Below are 17207 nucleotides of genomic sequence, written 5' to 3' on the forward strand. Positions count from 1 at the left end.
AGGAGGCTTTTCTACTCATTGTCCGTGTGCAGGAAATATCTCACTTTTCTGAGTATCATCATCCTGCAAAGAGGGCTTATCTGTGAAAATTGGGTCAGGAAAAACCTTTCCCCCTGTCAAATCATTTCCTAACTACTTTCACTGTCAATTCCTTCAGATGTCAACTTAATTTTTTGGAGAGGCACATTTTAAGTATTTCCATCCCAATACCTTGGATCGCTGCATTTCCTGCTGAACTATTCTCATTAAAGGGCAAAGTTCCTTCCAGAATCATAGACCGTGCACAGCACGTATCTCGCACGATCTTTATGGGTTGTGGACTACTCTTATCATCAAGTGATATCAATCCCTCTAACACAAAAGACACAATTTGTGTTACTTCCCTTTTGTGGGAATTCTTGTTTCTGACTGACTGCTATTGGCTCCTTTGACCCAAGTGATACTGTACATCCTACAGTTTCATTAATAGTAGATGGTTGAAATAATACTGGGTCATCGTATGTCCTGTTCTCTTTCAGTATTTTAGACAACGAGATAGCCTTCAACGGGTACAACTTGTTTAGAGTAGACAAGGAAGGGAGCAACGGAATTGGAGGAGTAGAAGTACTTTACATACACCAAACCTTGAGCTACAAGTTGAATTTGAGATGGAATCATCAGTATGGTGTGAAATTAACCTGAATAAGGCGGACACAATGTTAGTGGGGCTTATATAAAACAGAAGCCCAAATAGCTCCAGTCAGAACAATGAAGCTCTAAGAAGACTACTTCTTGAAACTTCTACTCTCAGCCATATCAATCATACACTTGTGTTTGGAGATTTTAACTTCCATGAATTGAAATCAACTGGGAACTCAACACAGTGAATGCAGGGATCAACTCGATGCCCTGCTAGTCAAAGCAAGTAAGATGATCAGACATAGAGAAGGGCAGAAACCATCCCTGTTAGATCTGGTGTTTACAAGTGATGAAAATTAAATCGCAAATATTGATCATACACCAGGAGTTGGCAAATTGACCATGACTGCCCTTATATGGACTTAAATCTGTAGAGCTGACACAATTCATTCAATAAAAGGACAGACTGAATTATGCCAACGGGGACTATAATGCAATGAAGCAATGTAGATTGGGAGTCAAAGATGGGTGACATGAAATGTGAAGATGCATGGCAAATGTTTTAGTTTTAATACTACCAAGCTGTGGATTATCATGTACCCAAGAGGAGAATGAGGGCTAAGAATATCTGGATGAAAGCCAGAGTCAAGAAGTTGGTGAAGAAGAAGCATCAGTTGAATATAAAATACAGGAGAACACAGAGATATAAAGATTATAACGAGTATGTGAAGCAAAGGAATAAATCAAGAAAGATGTTATCAAGGCCCAAGCTGCGTATGAGAAGAAGATAATGAAAGAATTTAAAGGCAAGCCAAAGCAGCTCTTCAACGGAGCAGAAGGTAAAATCTGGCATTTCCAGACCAGAAGATGGTGATGGTAACCTGACGGAGAACGAGGAGAAGCAACAAACGTTTGAATACCTTTTTTGAGACCAGAAGGGGAAATACCGCACCTAGACACACGGACTTTTGGAGATGGTTTGATGGACTGTCACTTTACGATAGAAGACGTCACCAAGAAACTCAAAGGGTTAAAACCCAGATAAGTCACCAGGGCTAGAGAACATACATCCGCAAGTGCTGGCAAGTTGTGCTGAGAAAATTGGCGGATCCACTGTTTATCATCTTCAGGAAGTCAATAGATGAAGAATGTTTGCCCAAACACTGCAGAAGAAAGCAGAAGATGGCAGTAGGAGATGCAGAGTCAGAATGGACAGATGTTATCAGTGGTGTACCACAGGGGTCTGTCCTGGGACCAATCTTGTTCGTGATCTCCATCAACGACCAGCCGGAGAATTAGAAGTCAAGATGTTTACTGATAACACCAAGGTGTACAGGCATATGGTTGGTGAAGAGGACAGTCACAACATGCAGAAAGACCTAAAAGCTCTTCAAACATGGTCGTCTGATACATGGTTGCTCATATCCAATGCGAGTAAGTGCAAAAGAATGCACATGGGCAGTACAAACCAAGGCACTGATAAGCTTGGTGATGAGTTATTCCAACATGGCACAGAAAAGAAAGATCTTGCAGTGATAATTACAGAAAATGGAAAGACGAGTAAGCAGTGTGCAGCGGCGGCGAATAAGGCGATGAACAGCTTACGAGTAATAAAGCGCACCTTCAAGTACTTCGACAACAAAAGCTTCACAATGTTATAGGCATATCATGCATATTGGCTAACAGTAGATTCAGGTCAGAGGTTAATCCATCTCCTTTGTTACCGGTATGAAAAGTATGGGAAAGAATTTCGTTACAAATCAACATCCGGTATAGAAACCCTAAAGGTGTGTATTGTTCGAGTAGTTTTTGGATTATGCCAAAATGGCTTAGAGGGACTTAAATATGAGGAAACGTGTATGAATATTGATTACTAGGGCTTGCAAATTTTCAATTCGCTTGAACATAAGTAGAAATCTCATTCTCGATTTGCTTCGAGATGTCCCCCATTTCAAAATACTGTAGCAGAGACATAATGACATGAATGATATATATCTTGTTTAAATATGATTTGAAAATATCCAATAAAAGTATTAAAATGGGGCACCAATAAAATGGCTTCATTTGGACAAGCTTTCAAACCATTTTAGTCTGGAAATATGTGCTTATTTAAGCATTAAAAAAATTATTTGCTCTGGGGGCGCTCTCGGGTGATTTTTGTGTTAGCATCTAGTTTCCCTACATTAGAACCAATGTTTTTTGGCATCCTTATACCTCAAAGGATAAAACTAAAATTGGTTTCATTTTTGCTATGCCCCCTATACTTCCCACGTGGGGTCGAAGGTCATAATGGGGACTAAAGTTAATGTATGTTCTATCATGCTGTTATATACCTCAAATTGTTCCTCTCATTGCTAGGAATAAAGAAGTCAATTGTCATATTGCACTAGAGTGTTTAGTTCAGGTGTTGTAGAGGAAATAAGGGCAAATGTCAAATATCTCATGCACAGAAGACAAGTTTTCAAAATGCACCGATTCAATTGAAATTTGTCTTAAATTACTCCTCGCGGCAAACCAAATAGGAAAATAATTTATTTGAGAAATCTATAACCTCAGAATCGGATGAAATCATGGGTCAAATGTTATGCTTGTACATATTTCTGTCTCTGCTGTTGGACTTTGACTGCACGAAACGGGGACATGGCAAAACAAAAATGCACTTAAATTGTGAATGAAGTATGTTTGAAATTTCCTATGTTAAGGGGTGAAATTTGAGACCAATTTCGATGAAATCGGGCCATTTTTTATTTTGACCACTCACTGTGTATGAAATTTTTGACATTTGACCTATTTGACTTTAAAACTAATCAACGTAAAAAAATATGACAATTGACATTTTTATTCCGTGTGATGAGAGGAACGATTTGAGATACAGTACAACATGATGAGACTGTTTTGAATCCTCCCACTGTGACCTTCGAACCCTCATGGGAACCACAGGGGGCATAGAACAAATATGTAACCAATTAAATGTTTATCATTTCAGGTGTAAGGATGCTAAAAAACATTGGTGGTTCCACTAATGTAGGAATATAAAATCCCAAACCCATAGTTGTGTATCATGCACAACTTTGATCAAGGGCACCCGCTTTCGAACCCGGGCACCCTGAGTTACGCCACTTTTTTGGACTTTAGTGTAGAACTGTATTAATTTGTAAGCAAATTTGAACACTGATGGTGCTATTTACCTTAAATCTTGTTTGCATCTTTACAAGGGGTAGACACTTTTATAATAGCATTGAAACATAAAAATGAGTAACGTATAGCAATTAATTTTTCAAACTACTTTTTATCATGAAATGAAAGTTATAACTCATACTATTGGGCTAAATTAAATTTTAAATTTATGCGAATATCGCCCTCAATTTGCACACAAATAATACAGTTTATATAATGAAAATTACCAGAAAAAAGGCAGAAAAAGATGAACAATTTGATAAAGGAAAGGAAAGAAAATCTAAGTTTAAAATAGCTAAAATAATACATGTGTGATAGCTGTTGGTATTGTAAATCGATAATATCAGTTTCTATCAGATATTATACGTAACATATTATCGATTTTACGTCATTAAACATTTGTTAGAACTTAAACATTACTGGAAATAGAATGGGACTACATTAAATAACGTAAATTTGGGTGAATTTAAAAATGCAATTGGTCTGTAAGTTTTGAATAATAATCTGAGCTATACATTGTTGTTTTTATTCGACGTAAAATATTCGATGAAACATATCTACGTTATTTAATCTATTCCCATTCTATTTCCAGTAATGTTTAAGTTCTAACGAATGTTTGATGACGTACAATCGATAATATATTTCTACCAGATATTATACGTAACATATTATCGATTTTACGTCATCAAACCTTCGTTAGAACTTAAACATTACTGGAAATAGAATGGGACTATATTAAATAACGTAGATATGTTACATCAAATATTATACGTCTACCCGGAGTCTGTAGCGGCCCTAACGGTCTAGAATTGAAAATTATGAAATGTTTTGTTAGAAATATTAATAAATGATCACATCAAACAACCGAAAATGTTAAGTTTTAAATGGAGAACGTTAGGTAAACAAGGGGGTGCCAAAAATGTTAAACGGACGCAAAGGGGTACTGGAACGCAAAATTTATTGTCAAAATATTTTTCGTTTGAATATTGAACAATCCCTAAGAAATGGCTTCAAATGGCTTTGTTATTTCAAATAACATCAGTGATAAATGCACCATAAGTACACCATCCGCAATGAAAACGCGTAAAAAGGGTAGTTTTTCGTGGGTAGGCACGATACGCGCGTACCGTGTTTAGGGTGTTAAAAAATTGGAAAAAAGGGTAGCAAAATTGCAATCATAGGGCCTGCACTTTGGCTCGACATTTGAAAGGGGTGTGAATTCATTTTTGGATACGCCCCTATTATAATTAGGTAATACTCGAACACATTCCCTATATGTATATACATGTACCACATGTAGTAAATCTGTCTGCTTTATCTGTATTGTGCCTTTCTTAAGCAAATAGTTAAACACGATTTCATCAAACATTATAACAATAGCTCTTTTACAGTGTGCAATCATCCCGGGCAATAATTGGGCAATAATAGAGGATGTGCGTGAAATTATTGATTAGCTCCATACAAAGGATTTGAACCGGTGTCCTTCACCGTAATCATGGCGCAATGCAGTACATTCAATCAAACGTTGTCGTCAACCTATTTGATCCTATAGTGCATTTGTTATGTGTGTGAGACGAGCTGTCGCGGTAGATTCCAATAGCTTGTAATCATGCTTTTGTTGAATGAATTTGAGTACTCCGCCATATTTACGGTATGAACGTCATAATCTAGGTGATTATTTGCATTGGATGTCTTGAATACGCTGGCGAAGTTGTGTAATAATCGGATTAATGCTATAACAGTAGGTGAATACAAGTTTTGAATATATCGCGTTGCAAAGCCCCATTCAGTGATCCCAGCGAAAGTGAAAAAAAAATCAAATTGTTACTTTTATAAAAATTTTAATGAAAAAATGGCAAAAACCCAAGAAAACGGCAGTATCGACGAAGTTGAAGCCCCATTCAAATAGGCCTACATGTAGCTAATTTATATATACTGTCAGTATATAAATTAAATCAGTTCAATTCACGCCGAGTGTCCTTGACAGGTTTGACTCTGCTTCAGCGGTCATGAAAGAATTCAAAAGATAACCTCTGCCCCAACAATCCCAAGCAATTGTCTGAAACTGCTCTTCGGATGATGATAGTCATGATCAAAAGATTATTACTGACTATATCATTGTACAAAATTTGAATTTTGATGATTTTTACGATCGTCCAGATGAAAAAATCACTGAATGGGCCGTTAGTTCCCTCCACTCCTTACCCTGGCAATATGAATCAAAGAAAAATAAAGAAGAAATTAAATAAAACAAGAAAAAAAAAGACAAAGAAAAAGAAACAATAAAAGAAAAACAAATATGAAAAGTTCGAACAATACTTGGTTTATAAAATTAATGTGACCGTGATTAGGCTCGAACTCACCACCTTCCGATTTAAAGTTCGAAGCGCTCGTGTACCAAATTCTGACACCTTACCAAGTGAGCTGTGCTCCTGAGATACGAAATAAAAATAAAATAATACACTGTATACCTGCTTGTGTCGGTAATTGATTTGCTCAAATTCCATAATGGTACAGTGCAACAGAGCAAAAATGCCCAAAATTTAAAAGCTATATAATTTATGAACAATATACACTACACATAAAAATACTAATACAAGGGAATTTCAACATAATCCAAACAATTAAGTACCAACATGCACAGCTTTGTCCTTATATCACATTTGGGTTTTAACAAAATGTTATCAAACCTCTACTGTGATTGGCAGCTGCACAAGGCATCTCTTTGATAGCTGATAATGGCCATCCATTCAGCAAGTGGCTACTAACTGACCTTGACAGGCTTGAATGAGCACTAGCTGTCATCTGCTACAAAACCATCACACTCTAGGACCTGGTCGCCTATATTAATTTACTAGTCAACATTTGCATAGGAACCGCATAGTCGGAGGCAAGGTTCATTATTGATTGGAGATTATATACGTATTTATTACTAATAGACAAGTAATATATATATATCGTGTGTTTGCGATTTATTCCGTAATCAATAAGTATGATGAACAAACGCAGTTCTGTGACAGAAGCACTCACAGCGTAGTGGTATTCGATCTCGACTGTTAAATAAAAGGTTGTGGGTTCGAACCCTGGTAGAATTTTAATTGGAATTAATTTGTTTTTCTTTTGTTAAGTAAGAGGTAATAATTATGGCAATAAATCCGCCGTATAAAACTGAACACAGCTCAATCCATAATGGTACAGTACTTTGACAATGGAGTGAAAGACTATTATTATTGATTAGGCGCGGATTCTAAAAGTACAGCTCCTATGCGTGTGTAGCAAAAAATTGGAATAGAATGTTTGGAATCATGTAACTAAAATACTAAATGCATTCTGCAAAATGTGCTCTTACCAATTTATAAAGCACTAGTGCACCTGCAGCTGTGAGAGCCCTGATGTTGTGAGAGCACTGGCATGATAGCATTTCTGTTTGACCCCAGATGACCTTAGTGTAATTTTTTATGCCCCCCTCATACAAAGGATTCCACCTATCAAGTTTAAACCCAATAGGGCAAAGTTTAAATTTAGCCCCTACATGACCTTTGACCTTGGTTGACCTCAATGTTATTTTGCGCATATATTCCCCTCGCATCAAGAATTCCACCCACCAATTTTGAGCCCGATAGGACAAAGTTTGAAATCCATGACCTTTGACCTCGGATGACCTCCATATAATGTTTTTCATGCTTCCCTCATACGAAGGTTTCGACCCACCAAGTTTGAGCCCGATCGGACTAAGTTTGAAATTTGACCCCTCCGTAATGACCTTTGACCTCGGTTGACCTTGATTTTATTTCGCGCATTATATTCCCCTCCTATCAAGGATTCCACCCACCAAATTTGGGCCCGATCGGACAAAGTTTGAAATTTTGACCTTTGACCTTGACCTCCGATGACCCTCAAAACCACATGGCCAACATGCTTTTCCCAATACCTACCTATATCCAAAATTTCAGCACGATGCGTCGAAGTGCGGCGAAACGCATAGCCGGACAGACAGACAGATAGATACACAGATAGAGACCGCTTATTATTTTATTAGTATAGATTTCATTAGCTTTAATTTGACATATTGTTTGACATGTTTGGAATTATGGTAAATCATTAAATAAAATATTTATTAATTAATCAATTATGTCAATTAATAAAAGATTTAATGCAAATATGCATATTTTCTCTGACAGAATTGTAGGATTTGACAAGAGCCATCTTTCTTGTAAGTTTGATTCTTATAACATACCGGTATCGTATTGCGTCCCGTTATAGTTGCAGAAAATACGCGTGCAGGACACACATACGCACACCCCCCACGTACACACCCAGAGGATCGTACCGCTTTACAATCGTATAACATTCATTGGCGCTAGTAGTAGTAAATTCCAATTTTCTTTGCTTTACCTCACTTGTTCTGCTCAAAATTAAAAGGGACATATCTGACAGTAAAAGCTTACATTTTGTTTAAATTTGCTTAAACAGCACAAAACAGATAAAGCAGACTAATGTACTATACATAGGCCTATACATGTATGGTATGCCAGGGACTGTTTAAGAATATATCATTAGATTTATGATATTTACTTCGAGGACTGTTATATATCAAAAATGTGAAAAATATCAAATTTTAATAATTTGTCATAAAATTTGTATTATATCGTGAATTCCAAACAATGAAATTTATTTGATATCAGAAAGACATTCTTCATTACTCGTTGATGGTCGATAAACGTCCCAATAAATCGGTCAGTTCTACAGCATAGATATCCATGGCAAACGATGGTTAACTATGGAAACATGTTAAAGGACATCAAGAAAATTTTCTAAGTTATTTATTTTGAGCTCTTTCGAGACGAGTAATGGATATATTCTGTAGATTTAGGTTTTGTCTGTGACTGCTAATGTGAGGCCGTCGTAGGTCGTACGGGGCTCAAACTCGGTGGGTGGGTGTAGTTCTGTCCTGGCAAGAAGAAGTTTATGTTCGTTAAGTCATCCGACCCAGGGGCCCCCTCAAGGGGTCATTTGAGGTCAAATGACTAAAACTGCCATATGGGCATGAAACTAGGTCCTACGGGACTCAAACTCGGTGGGTGGGTGTAGTTCTGTCCTGGCAAGAAGATGTTCATGTTCGTTAAGTCATCCGACCCCGGGGCCCCCCTCCCAGGGGTCATTTGAGGTAAAATGACTAAAAACTGTCATATGGGCATGAAACTAGGTCGTACGGGGCTCAAACTCGGTGGGTGGGTGTAGTTCTGTCCTGTCAAGAAGATGTTTATGTTCGTTTTAAAGGCATCTGACACCGGGCCCGCTCCCAGGGGTCATCTGAGGTCAAATTACATATATGGGCATGAAACTTGGTGGGTACAGTCAACATTTAGAGTTATAAGTTTAGATCATTTTGGGGTCATCCAAGGTCACCCAGGGGTCATCTGAGGTCAAATTACTAAAAACTGTCGTATGGGCATGAAACTTGGTTGGTACAGTCAACATTTAGAGCTAAATTTTGGAAGGTCATTTTGAGGACAAATTAGTAAAAACTGTCATATGGACATGTCACCATCAGCCTGGTAATCGCGCCCAGCCGAGAACCGCCAAATATGGTAACCGCCTAGTCTATTTTAAAACTGATGCATCAATGACTATGTTCCTCATGTCATTATTGTATCATTCTCACATACATTAGGAAATGAATTTGGAGAATAGAGGCCTTGCATGTGACATATCATCCCGTAAATATGGCGGACTCGACTACTCAAATGCACTCAACAAAAGCATGATTGCAATCAAATAGGTTGATGACAACATTTGATTGAATGGACTGCACTCCGCCATAACTACGGTGAAGGACACCGGCTCAAATCCTTTGTTTGGAGCCAATCGATAATTTCATGCAGTGCCTCTATACTTTCTGTTAATAAAATACTATGCTGACCTCACACTCCAGTAATTTCAGATCATTGAGCTCAGTAATACATCAAAGAATGTCTTCCAATTCATGAAAACAAATAGCTAATCTGCATATCGGATTAAAAGCTTGAGGCATTTCAATTGCAAGGCCCATTACTTATACACCAACAACAACATAGGCCTACAAGTGTATATAATGTAGCATGTGCACACATTATCATGTTGTGGATGGTGAATCAAGCTGCAGTGCCTACCCATTCCCAAATAAATGCAGTGACCAACCGGTGTTCACTCATGATTGACGTACTGATCATTATGTATGATTTAAACTCATAGGTTTTGGCAATTTGGGAGGGGGTGGGTTCAAAATAACCCCATAGGATTATACGGGGGTAAAAACTTCAAATTGCTCAAATACCCCTTTCAAATATATCAAATTATTTAAATAAATGAATGAATGAATGAATGAATGAATGAATGAATGAATAAATGAAAAAAAAATGAACAAATTGTAGCGTAGCATTAAAACCATAATAACCATTGCTGGCAGGCGGATTCGAACCAACGATATTGACATTACCAGTCTGATGCTCTAACACTGAGCTATGCCATCATCTAGTAACGAGGGTCGAGTTTTTAGCGTATACAGTGTTTGTCTGTGAAAATGCCGCCTTGTGAAATAAATAAATATAAAGTCTCAATTTTTAATTTAAATTTATTTGATAATTTTCTAACCTATATTTTCTTTAGAGCAGCCACAAATATTTCCCCTTTTATCCAATTTGGCCGCTAAATAAGAATCTACTTCTTTTATTACTGATTTAATTCCGCGATTTGTTCCATTCAGCAATATCAAAGATTAATGTCAAGCATCTCACGACAGATATTTAGTTGGCTTAGTGGTTTTGCACAGTGCTTTTTAACCGGGAGGTACCGAGATCGATTCCCACCTCTGCCTGCAATTTTTTTCAAGACTGGGAAATAATAACCTGACATTCGCCGCTGACATTCGTACTGCAGAAGCTGAGTTGTAACTTGTTAAACTTTGCTCCTTCCGTAAAGGGTACATTATTTTGGCACTACATTATTTCTTTTTTCCACATTGCTGGTAGGCCCCTATTAAATATCAAATGGTCATAATTGGCGGTCACTTCAAATCATCGCCAACTGAACGAGGTTCAGGAATGTACTCTCATTGTTAATTGTTGGTTAATCCACCACTTGAACAGGACTTAACCAAAGCAAACAAAGACTTAAGCTTTTTTACGAATGCTATACGTAAGTATAAGCTTATTATCCTCTTCAACAATAGGATTAAAGATTGGTGCTTGACTGGAATTACGTGCTAGTGTCATTGGTTATTGTTAAAAGGCAATAAGGTGTGTAATTGCAATATTTCCTCTGAATAGGAAAGACTCTCTACATCGAACCATGGATGCTGATGGTTCGAATTAAGCCCGATCCTGACTCCACTTCGCAGCGGTATGCGATGCTGCGATGCTTTTCAAACATCTCAGCATCCCGCGATGAAATTAAAATGTACAGGAGGAGTCAGTATCGGGCTTTAGGAATAAAAACCCAATTCGAAATGATGCGCTTGAGAATTCAACAATATAAATAATGGTAGCTCTATTATAATACACATTAATGATAAAATTCCAAAATATAATACGTTTTCTGTCTTTGCTTGTCACGTGGTAGCGATTATATTTTTAAATAAGTTTCAAATGAATACATGAATAACAACAAGACAAATGGCCGAGTGGTCTAAGGCGCTAGGCTCATAGAGTAGGCCTACTAAGCGTTGCGCCGTGAGTTCGAACCCCGCCTCTGCCAAACTTTAAAAGAAGTAAATTAAAACTTGACTTTTTTTAATTTCATATTTGGGAAATGTGACTGGGAGAATTTATGTATGGTGTGGAGTGGTGTGATAGGACATGTACTTTAACTGGCCGGCGCGGTCCGGTGACTAAGTCTTTATTGGGCGTTTTATCGGCAGTCAACGAGTAATGTCGTATTCAGAATGCGTTTTCTTTGTCTTTTTTTTTTCTTTTCTTGTTTTATTTTTTTGTTCTTGATATTGCCAGGGTAAGGAGAGTAGGGAACTAAAGGCCCATTCAGTGATTTTTGATTTTTTTTTCATCCCGACGATCGTAAAAATCATCAAAATTCAGATTTTGGATACTAGACTGCGGAACTCAGTCTTCAATGATAGTCAGTAATTTTTATATTTTGGACATTATTATGACTATCATTTGAGGACTGAGTTCTTATGATCCGAGGAGCAGTTTCAGATAATTGCCTGGGATTATTGGGGCAGAGGTTATCTTTTGAATTCTTTCATGACCACTGAAGCATAGTCGAACCTGTCAAGGACACTCGGCGTGAATTGAAAGACCATGTCACTCGCCACAAAAGAATGTCAAAGGTCATAAAAGGCCTATGGCTGATTTTGTACGTTTCGCCATTGTCATAGATGTGCTAACATAGCTTGCTAGTGTAGTGGTTCAGCCGAAAGCCGTGTGTCTAAGACAAAAAAATAATGCATTTACGTGAGTCTGTAATTTATATACCGGTACTGACAGTATATAAATTAGCTACATGTATTTGAATGGGGCTTCAACTTCGTCAATACTGTCGTTTTCCTGTTTTGTTTTTTTTTGCCATTTGTTTTTCATTAAAAATTTATACACGTAACAATTTGATTTTTTTTTCACTTTCGCTGGGATCACTGAATGGGACTTTGTAGCGCGGATTATTCAAAACTTGTTTTTACCTACTGCTATATAGTATTAATCCGATTATTACATAACTTTGCCAGCGTATTCAAGACATAGGTTATGTAAGGGATAAACTGTACATGGGTATAGGGTATAGAGGCCCTGCATGCTTTTATCGATTGGCTCCAAACAAAGGATTTGAACCCGCGGTGTCCTTCACCGTAATCACGGCGCAGTCCATTCAATCAAATGTCGTCAGTGTGCGAGACGAACGATGTATAAATCTGGAGGTCACATCATCACTTATCATGCTTATTGTAAAAAGTTTGTCCAATGCATATACTGTGTGTATTGTTCCCGGGTATTGTCAATGCAGTCAAGCAAACAGGTATTATATTTTGAAAAGGCCGCTATAGTATATTCACAGGGGTGTCTTGAATGGCCAATCATATGGGACATAATCAAATTGCAGTGACTGCTTCCTTTGTTACCACATGTCAGTCATCTTGTGATTATTGGACCATGTAAACCTGCAAAAAACGAGCCAAAGTGCAGGCCCTATGTGCTAATACGCGGAAATGAAATTTAGGGTATGAAATTTCATACAAGGAATAAAATCCCTGTTAAGGGTATCGTTTTAGTCAAGGGTTAAATCCTTGTTTAGGGTGTTTTTCAAAAGTTAATTATCGCGGATGGTGTACAGGCCACAATGGGAGTGACCCCCCGGGTTTTATGGTTAGGATTTGGGATTATGGGTATATCGGTGCAGTTAATGTAACGTTTTTAATAATCATACTCAACAATCGGGTATATCAATGCCTGGCCAGTCTGCAGCTAAACAGCTACATAATATGGCGCCCTCTATTTATTAGTTATTTTTCATTTGCGCCCTCGCTAAACTAATAGTGGGCTGTCAATCAGAATACATTTATAATCTACCAAGGCACGTCACACATATTTTTATTCATGTATAAACGAGAATACCTCAATTCAACCTTTTATGTTCATATTAAACTGATAATTATAGAGACAAAATTGTAAGCAGGATAATTATTCTATTATAGACCGAATAACTGTGACACTTAATTAATTTATTATTCTTATTTAATTTATCAGTGTCTTCTATTTTTGTAATCTAACACCACGGAATAAATATATTGTTGAGCACTACATAAATAAAATTGTCCTTTATAGCACTAAGACCGTACTTTTAAGGATCATTTCTAGAGTACGTGTCACCATGCTATCAAATACACTTGATGGCTATCCAACACCACGATGACGAGTCATAGTGGTCCTCTCTGAGCGCGAAGCGGACATGAGATGTTGCCTTTCCAGGCATCTTGTCTCGTGTCATTGATGAACGTTCCTCCTCCCCCTTTAGTGGGGATGAGGAGGAGAGGAACACATTCAGAGTGGCGTTTCATAAACAAGACAAAAATAGATATCCGCTCCTAAGATTTTCAAGAAGTTTGCAACCTATGACAGGGCGATGTGACTTCATAAGGGCAATGTCGGGGATTATAGGACACAATTGATGGGGAGAGATGAGGTCCGACCGAGTCTCCTACACAGGTTACGCTCCTGTGGAGGGGCGGAACCAAACTGGCTGATGTGGAGAGTAAGCCAGTTTGCGTCGGTCTGATACTCGTCTTTGACCATGCGCAGATCTGGCTGGTCAGGAAGACATTTAATACCCCGAATTTATAATATGCCTACCAGTTCCATCTATAACCGATTTGCTAGAGAATATTTGTTACCATGTTTAATAAATTCGTATTAATCGTATAATAAAATGTGGCCAAATGTATATTTGTGTACATAGTGTGTGGATCCACTCTTCTACGGACTTGGCTACTAAGCATGTCGGGAAGGATATGGCGGTATGCTGACCTGGGTCAATATGTTCTGAGCAGATGAGGTCCGACCAATTGCCTACGACCTTGTGTGCGATCATGTGTGACAGGCAATTCCCGATATAATAGAGATTCCCTGCCTATGAACACGCTCCCATGTTGCATATTGTTTTGTATCATGTTTAATTCCTTCATTTTATAAAATATATATTTCTTATATTCTTATTATCATGTTTATGTTTATATATAAAATCAGGTCTTCCAGGGAGACCAGTACATTTGTATTGGTGGAATTTCCTGAATAAATAATGAAAAAATAAAAAAAATAAAAAATACAGACTTTTTATTCGACGTAAAATATTCGATGAAACATATCTACGTTATTTAATCTATTCCCATTATATTTCCAGTAATGTTTAAGTTCTAACGACTGTGTTTGATGACGTAAAATCGATAATATATTTCTACCAGATATTATACGTAACATATTATCGATTTTACGTCATCAAACCTTCGTTAGAACTTAAACATTACTGGAAATAGAATGGGACTATATTAAATAACGTAGATATGTTACATCAAATATACGTCTAATACCCGGAGTCTGTAGCGGCCCTAACGGTCTAGAATTGAAAATTATGAAACGTTTTGTTAGAAACATTAATAAATGATCACATCAAACAACCGAAAATGTTAAGTTTTAAATGGAGAACGTTAGGTAAACAAGGGGGTGCCAAAAATGTTAAACGGACGCAAAGGGGTACTGGAACGCAAAATTTATTGTCGAAATATTTTTCGTTTGAATATTGAACAATCCCTAAGAAATGGCTTCAAATGGCTTTGTTATGTCAAATAACATCAGTGATAAATGTCAACATGTCAATGCGACAGATCGAATGGAAACATATTAAGGGGTCTTTGGGTGACAGAGTCGAGCATGTGGTCGAAAAAAGAAATGGGTCTTTGGGGGATGGGACAATGATGCTGAAAAAGGGAATCTTACCAGCCATACATACGCATCACCTCCAAATGAAAGTCCTCCCCCCTCCCCTTTGTCTGAAATTTTAACTTCATTTTTTTTTATCTCCTGGACACACTTTTGACAAGAATAGATCCACCTTTCATCTCGCTAGGTTTTACTGTGCGTGTGGTCAAAATGAAGAATTAGATTTACGATTTAGGCTATTTTCATGTCTTACGATGTCAAACGTGAGCTTTTTGAGTGCTGGATTTGGCAAAACAATAAAACAGAGGAAACAAATTTGTGAGGTCAATTTTGGGCAAAATTGCTCAGTTTTGGAGAAAATCCACCCCCCCTTCCCATTGTTTTGTGACCCAATTTTTTTTTCGGGCAATATAACAAGTTAATTTATCGTTATTATTAATTTCTAAAAACTAGATATGAATAGGCCTATCTAGGAAACATTTTAATTTTTTTTTAATACCGGTATTCATTAACTTCACCAAAAATGCTTGAAATTTTGGCGAAAATCAGGCTTTTTATGATTTTCTTTCTTTGCGAAATTTAGCGTTTTTCAACCATTTTGTGTAAAGTTTATCACAAATTTAGTCCAAATTATTTGTAAAAATGACTTAAAATTTTTGGCCGTAAAAAATGAGTCTTTGACTCTAAATATGTATACTTTTTTATATTTTAGACAAACAATGATGCCCCAAGGTTTCCATCATTCCGGGTTAAGACCAATTTTCTCAAAACATTTTACCCATTTTCAGTTTTGGCTAACTTTTAAACATAATTAAAACATATTAAAATAATCCCTTCAAATCTTTCGTATTCATTGCGTGTTTTGGATATTCAAAATATTTTAATATTTTGAATATCCAAAACACGCAATTACACGCAAAAACACGCAAAACACGCAAAAACACGCAAAAACACGCAAAAACACGCAAAAATGATATTAAAATATCATTCGGAAATTTGGCAGTTTTTTAATAACATTGTTTCTTGTATTTGAATGCATGCACTACCCGGGTAGTTTGTTCTCAGTGTTTTAGGCACACAAACAAGTTTGTTCCTCTTACATGTAGACTCCTCGCATTTTATTTTGGGTATTGTCCTGTGTTGCTAAAACCGTGCTCAAAGGATGATTTCTAGAGTACGTGTCACCATGCTGTCAAATACACTTGCTGGCTATCCAACACCATGATGACGAGTCACAGCTGATGACGAGTCGTAGTGACTAGTGTTCCTCTCTGAGCGCGTAGTGGAAATGAGATGTTGTCTTTCCAGGCATCTTGTCTCATGTCAGTGATGAACGTGAGCTCCTTCTTCTTTATTGGGGAGGAGGACGAAGTCGCAACTGTCTTCGTTGTTGTAGTTGCTGGTTTTTTTGTTTTGTTTTTGTTTCTTGTTTTTCATTTTATCTTATTTTATTCATTCATTCATTCATTCATTCATATTTTATTTCCATCTTCTTAATCTTTCTTTCTTTCTTTTCTTTCATAATTCCAGATTAGGGTTAAAATATATTTCTATGGCCCGGGGGGTCACTCCCATTGTGGCCTGTACACCATCCGCAATGAAAACGCGTAAAAAGGGTAGTTTTTCGTGGGTAGGCACGATACGCGCGTACCGTGTTTAGGGTGTCAAAAAATTGGAAAAAGGGTAGCAAAATTGCAATTGCTAATACGCGGAAATGAAATTTAGGGTATGAAATTTCATACAAGGAATAAAATCCATGTTAAGGGTATCGTTTTAGTCAAGGGTTAAATCCTTGTTTAGGGTGTTTTTCAAAAGTTAATTATCGCGGATGGTGTACAGGCCACAATGGGAGTGACCCCCCCCGGGTTTTATGGTTAGGATTTGGGATTATGGGTATATCGGTGCAGTTAATGTAACGTTTTTAATAATCATACTCAACAATCGGGTATATCAATGCCTGGCCATTCTGCAGCTAAACAGCTAAATAATATG

At 37.2% G+C, this 17207-nt stretch overlaps 1 non-coding gene and 1 pseudogene across 1 annotated transcript; both read left to right on the plus strand.

Annotated features, from left to right (window-relative positions):
• The first annotated feature begins 13611 nt into the window (after window positions 1-13611).
• On the plus strand, window positions 13612-13833 carry LOC140151593 (small nucleolar RNA U3). Its single transcript, XR_011858949.1, has one exon. It is a non-coding gene; the product is annotated as a small nucleolar RNA U3 (small nucleolar RNA).
• A 2527-nt stretch (window positions 13834-16360) lies between these two features.
• On the plus strand, window positions 16361-16597 carry LOC140151592 (small nucleolar RNA U3; annotated as a pseudogene).
• Window positions 16598-17207: the final 610 nt, after the last annotated feature.

Source organism: Amphiura filiformis, chromosome 4 (assembly GCF_039555335.1).
Source record: "Amphiura filiformis chromosome 4, Afil_fr2py, whole genome shotgun sequence".
Classification (NCBI taxonomy): domain Eukaryota; kingdom Metazoa; phylum Echinodermata; class Ophiuroidea; order Amphilepidida; family Amphiuridae; genus Amphiura; species Amphiura filiformis.